This window comes from Juglans regia, chromosome 10, assembly GCF_001411555.2.
Source record: "Juglans regia cultivar Chandler chromosome 10, Walnut 2.0, whole genome shotgun sequence".
Lineage (NCBI taxonomy): Eukaryota > Viridiplantae > Streptophyta > Magnoliopsida > Fagales > Juglandaceae > Juglans > Juglans regia.
The window spans coordinates 9,353,246-9,359,865 of NC_049910.1; the positions used below are offsets into that span (position 1 = coordinate 9,353,246).

The 6,620-nt window shown below is 37.3% G+C and overlaps 1 long non-coding RNA gene across 1 annotated transcript; it reads left to right on the plus strand.

Moving 5' to 3' along the window:
• The first annotated feature begins 3,611 nt into the window (after positions 1-3,611).
• LOC109004620 lies at positions 3,612-5,272 on the plus strand. The gene is made up of 3 exons (XR_001998318.2): positions 3,612-4,040; positions 4,621-4,729; positions 5,169-5,272. It is a non-coding gene; the product is annotated as an uncharacterized LOC109004620 (long non-coding RNA).
• The last annotated feature ends 1,348 nt before the right edge of the window (positions 5,273-6,620 follow it).

Below are 6,620 nucleotides of genomic sequence, written 5' to 3' on the forward strand. Positions count from 1 at the left end.
GAAGGAGATCCCTCTACTTGTTGATCTGATCCCATATCATCAATTTCAGATTCACCTCTTTCAACAGTATCAACCTGTTCTTCTAATGCATTTCCCCTATGCTCATCATGTATCACAGAAGAAGGAAAGACTGAATCCATATCAACAAGTTCTTCATTTAGAGATTCATGCTTCTTATGATTCACATCTTCAATGGTCTGATCTACAAAGAAAACAACATCTCTACTTCATTGAATTTTCTTCTTAACTGGATCTCACAATCTGAAACCAAACTCCTCATGTGCATAGCCCAGGAAGATGCACTATTTGGATTTGCTATCAAGTTTAGACCTCTCATATTTAGGAATATGAACAAAAGTTTTACAGCCGAACACCCTCAAATGCTCAAGAGAAATATCTTTTCCTGTCCAAACTTTTTCAGGAATGGTCCTCTATACTCACCTCCATTATCTGCCCGAACACATTTCAAATGTCTTCCAGTTTCTCTTTCAACTTTCACATGTAATGTTGAATACATCTAGCACCTGATCTTTAGTTTTCAATGGAAAAGCCCACAATTTTCTAGAATGATCATCAATAAAAGTGACATAATACAACGCACCACCAAGACTTTTAGCATCCATAATGCAAATATCAATATGAAACAAATCAAGAATGTCACTCCTTCTAGAAGGAGAAAAATTCTTAAAAGAAATTCTTCATTGGATACCTTTGATATTGGATAGGACTTGTTTCTTTGCAAGAATATGAAGTCCTTTCTCACTAATGTGGTCAAGCCTTTTATGCCATAACTCAGTGGAGATTCCATTCTCAGCAACAATAACATCACCCTTGATGAATCTTGCATCTGTCATGTAGAGAGTGTTGACCTTCCTTCCTCTTGCTAGAATAAGAGAGCCTTTACTCCACTTTCCATCTCCAAAATGATTATGGTAGCCTTCATCTTCCAATTTTCCAATTGAGATCAAATTAAAACATATATCAGGAACATGCTTGACATATTTGAGAATCAATTTGCATCCAATGTTAGTTTCCAATTGCATCTCTCCGATGCCCACAATCTGACACTTTGCTTCATTTCTCATCCTAACTCAACCAAAGTCACCACTGATATAGGAAGAGAAGAAATCTCTACATGAGGTTATATGAAAAGAAGTTGTTGTATCAATTACCCAAGTAGAATCCTGACAAGCAATATTAACATGAGCATCTTCACAAACAATGAATACATTAGTATCAGATGCAACTGCTGTAGTTTCTTTTTATTTTTTCAGCTCTTCATTTTTTTCTTTCAGCTGTTCCTTTTTAAACTTTCTGCACTTTTTCTTCATATGCCCCAGCTTACCACAATGAAAACATTTTATTCCTCTTCTTTAAGCGGATCTTCCTATTACATTGTCACCATTGTTATCACCACAAGGTTTTCTACTTTTACTCCTCCATCGCTTTTATGTAACAAGTGCTATGTAACAAGTGCCGCTGAATGAGAATGAATGCCATGCTCTTTTCTTCTTGCATCTTCATTGAACATGCTATCTTTCACCATACTCATAGTCATTACACCACTGGGCGCAGAATTACTAAGAGACAACCAAAGTTTCCCAACTGTCTGGCAAAGAACTCAACAAAAGTAAAGCCTGAACTTCATAATCCAAGACAAGTTTCATGGTAGATAACTCATTCAATAATTCTTGAAAATTATTAAGGTGCTCTGCAACACTTTGTTCATCCCTATATTTTAAATTCACAAGCCTTCTTATCATAAAAGCTTTGTTTCGTGCAATCTTTCGCTCTTAAAGACTTTCTAATTTCATCCAAAGACTGTAAGCATCTAACCCATTGCCTGATATGACCAACAACTTTCCTGTTTAATTTCTTCCACTCATCATCAGTTTTCTTTTATGGTTTAACACCGGCAACTCAATAGGCTCAAATAACTCTTTGCAATACAAAACATTCTCCATACTAGTCTTCCAAATTGAGTAATTGGAAGAAGCGAGTTTCATCATACTACTAGATGAATCATCCATATTTAATTCACACCGACAATTAACAAAATAATCAACCAAAGCTCTGATACCACTTTGTTAGGGCGAACACCAAGAATCACAGCGGAATATTTTTCTACCATTTCGATGTATAAATTAAATTAATAATCTAGCAATTATAAACTCACAAGCAAGATACAAGAATTCTTATGTGAAAAACCTTCCAATGCGAAGGGTAAAAACCAATGGACCTAGTCCAGTTAAACTTCCACTATTAACGATAATAAGGTTACAAATTGTCTTCTCTAGAACAATATCTAGAGGCTACCAATACATCAAGAATATCTATATTCTTGGTTCAACACAAAATTATCACCATATAGATGGAAAACCACAAGAGTGACAAGAAAGATTTTACCAAGTGAGTATTTGTAGTGGACAGATGAAGATGAATCTCAATAATCGGCACCAGTCAAAATGAAGTTGTCAACATCATGATCAACAACATACTAAAATTTTATCAAAATTGAACCGCAGATAATCTCTCAAATATCTGATAGAAATAAGAGAAAAAAAGGAAAAACTTCGTACACGCATGCGCAACTCTCCTTTTTCTGTCCTATCTATTCCTCATCTCTCTTTTCTTTCTTTTTTGTGTAGGTCTGTAACTTTCAGCCGCCACTCTCATTTACTTATATATGTGTATGATAAAGCAAAATTATAAGTATGTCATTATCATAATTTCCCTCACATGGGAGGACCCACCACAACAATTTGTATGTGCCATGATTCATTTATAACGTGCTATATCCTTGGAAAATTTCAGTCGATTTTTCCCTGCTAAAAGCTGCTGCCTTTATGGCTTTTGTTCTCATTGCAGGATGATATACATACATAATCTGTCTCTAGGCACCCATCCCGCCCTGGCAGCCGGAATGCATTTGATAACGGTGCTGAAATTTCAGAATCCCATTTTGCTCATTTGCACCATGAATTGGCAACTACGGATGATTTGCATTCTGGTGGGCATATGGAAGGGATTTCAAGGTCACAAAATGTTGGCGCATCAGCTTCTCATACATATGAAACTGATGCTCACCGTGACTTATTCAATTTGGAGGGCGAGAAGGATCATATCAAACAACATTCATACTTAAACAAGTCTGAACAAGGGCATTTTCATCTCAGCCCCCCATTCAGCTAAAGGATCATATCCAAACTTGGCTAATAGCAGTGGGGTTGGGATGGATCTGAACATGTTACTATATGAGTTTAAAAGCAATAAAACTAAATCTTTTGAACTTTCAGAAATTGCAGGTCATGTTGTTGAGTTCGGGTATACACTTGTAAATTTATAATCTGTTACTTGTTGTAGGCCTTCAAATTTCAATTTTCTAATAGAATACGGACTTCTTGAACAGTGCCGATCAGTATGGTAGTCAATTTATTCAACAGAAACTTGAAACTGCCACGGTATAAGAGAAAAACATGGTTTTCTGATGAAATTATGCCCCAAGCACTTTCGCTAATGACTCATGTCTTTGGTAATTATGTGATTCAGAAGGTAATTTTGTCTACTGTTTTGCCTTGTCTATCATATTCTTTATCATTTAAATGCAAGCCGGGGATTGGTAAATAAAGTGCCAAATTATTCAGCCTCACAGTTTTTTTTTTTAAATGTCAGGAAACCTATCCAAGGCATAGCCTTTTGAACTCACTCCTGCAGAATAAATCCCGATCCCGTATATCGTATTTTCAGAAGTTTTTTGAACTGGTTAAATTGTTGTCTTTCCATCATAGGTGTGGTCCCAAAAGATAATTTGCACCTAGCTATGAGGTGTTGAACCTTAGACTTTGAAGAGAACGATACTCCAAGACCAAGGCTTTCACCATTGGGCCAACCCTTAGGTTAAAGCCTCACAGTTATTATTTTGTATTCAGTTTGTTGAGCATGGAACTGCGTCCCACCAAATAAGAGACCTGGCTGACCAGCTCAATGGTCATGTGCGGACCCTTAGACTTCAAATGTATGGCTATCAAGTTATCCAGAAGGTATGGTCATTCAATTGACCTGATATACAAGTTCTCAGTACATCATTCATATTTGTTTATCTGGGTTTTCTTACTTGATCTTCAGTAGTGGTATCTTCTACCTTGCATCAACGTGTTGAAGAGAGACTTAATGTTCTATATATTATCATATTCTTAGGTAATTTGAGCAATTGTTAAGATTCTCATCCGAGTTCATGCTGACATTCACCAGCTTAAGTATCAAATGAATCCAATTAGATCACTTGCTATTTTTTCATTATAGAGCGCCCTAAATTTTTTGGGTCTTCAAGTGTTCTTACCTTCTGTCCTCCTGTTTCTAGCTTCCTGACCATGGATGACTGTTTTTTTTGCTACAAAAAAGAGCAACTCTCAAAGCAATGCAAGTCAGTATCTTTTGTTATTAGTTATAAAAAAAATATATTTATGTATTATACTTATCAATTGTAGCTCAGTCTGCTAGTATTCTTGGTGCATTATGCCAATATCATATCAACCTATTCTAGGCAGTCAGTTAAAGAGATATATGCCTTGTTTGCACCTCAATAGTTTACTCTGTATTTAAGTACCACCTTCCTTGCAGGTATATTGACCACCAGCTGTTGGGACATGAAGTTGAGCTTCATATGGTTTGCAATAAGTAGCCCAAACACTTTGGTGCACCCGGCCTTCCACAATTCAATGCCTCTCAAGTATGCTGCTTTGATTCTACCTTTTCAAGTTTTATCTCGAACTTTTGTTACAAATGTATGCAAAATATATCATAATTGGCTGAATGTTTTAGCTATGGAAGAAACCTGGGAAGTCTAAAGTTGCACACTTGAATATATAGGAGATTTTTATGTCTTTGAAAAGCCTATGAGAATGTAAATATCGGGACTTTGTAAGCCTTGGCAAAATATCACTTTACATATCCAGAGGAAGTTTCTGAAAAATCTCTAGAGTGGCACTCCCCCTTTGTTTTCTGCATAAACCAAGCCATTGAATCTCAGAAAAACCATTTTATACCTCTTTTGTTATCTAATCTATAAGAAATTGTAGGATGCTCGAGGTGATTATAGTTCCATGCATAGATCAGGTAGGAATTATGGCAATGAGGTTCTAATTTCGTATAATGCTGTTATTGGATAGGAATGATCAGAAGAGCGTGCTACTGGATTCCATAAAGCTGGATATGTTAACGGATATCAGTCAAAGCCTTAATTTACTGCAACAGGATAGTCTCTGTGTACATGTATATGATCTCATTGAAGAAGATTGCTCGCATGAACAGAATGTACTAGGGATGCATCCCAGATTCAATGGTTCCACAATTTGGATGTTCTATCATGTAGCTGTGATATTGACAGATTGATGTCGATCTTACACTTTAATGAATGTCGTCAGCCGGGTAATTAGAAATAGCCCATGTAATTTTTATTTATAGAAGTAATTTCAATCACTACAAAATGCCAGCCGGAGCTGCAATGCACAAAAGCTCTATAATTACACCTTCAAATACTTCAAGCTAGCAGCACAAAATTAATGGATTGGAGTCTCTTAATCATCTACGTAAAAACTAAACCATACAAGAAACCCTCCTAACCTCGCACAGTACGGCTGGGAATTTGTAATAACAACCACAATATCTGGCAAACAAATATTATGGAATTCAACATAATATCTAATAAACTAAAACTACCAAGTACTGCACCCAACGTACATAATATCTAATAAACAAGAAAGACTGACCATCGGGAGTTTATTCCATGCATATACATCATCACTTTGGTTTGTTCAGCTTGAATCCTACTGCCAAATTCCCGTATTTGTCACGCGAGAGTGGTTCTCCCTATGATCGTCGATCTCCTCTTGGGCTGGTGCTTGCTTCTTCTTCATCGGACTTATTGCCTGGCTATTTTTCAAGCTCCCTTGGGTTTTCTTTCTATTAACCACGACAAGAGCCAAGCAGAGACGTTCTTCATTACCGACTCGGAAAGACCATACCTGCACCACATCACCATCCTGGAGATCATTCGTTAAGGTGACATCATGCCAGCACTTCCTCAGCACGTACATTGAGCTCGTTTTTCCCCTAGTTTTGCGCATGTCCCACTGCCTCAAAACAATCTTACTAAACACATCAGAGGGTTCAATGAATGGAACTTCCATGTCATTTTGCCGGCGAAGATAGTCTCTCTCTCCCTCTCTCAAGAAATCCATATTGATCTGTCCAAAAGGCATGGACAGCCGAGCTTGGCATTTTTTTACGTCAGTTGCTGTAAGAGCTTTCTGTATTACCATAACCACTCCGGTTCCATCCATAACCTCGATACGATTCTTTAAATCTTCAGGCAACTCCTGTCTCCTGTTTGAAACATTGGTCACGATATTCTTCATGATCAGGTTCTTCTTGGACCGCGGGTTTCCTCCATTCATGGTTTGGAACCGGATGATCTCTTGATTCTTGATCGTGGAATCGATATCTCCCATCTCGCTTCGAGCATAACTTCGCTTCCTTCGGCTCGAACTTGTTTGGGATATTGGTACTCTTCGCCAAGGATCACTAGCCACGAATACATCATGATCATCATCAGTCGTCGT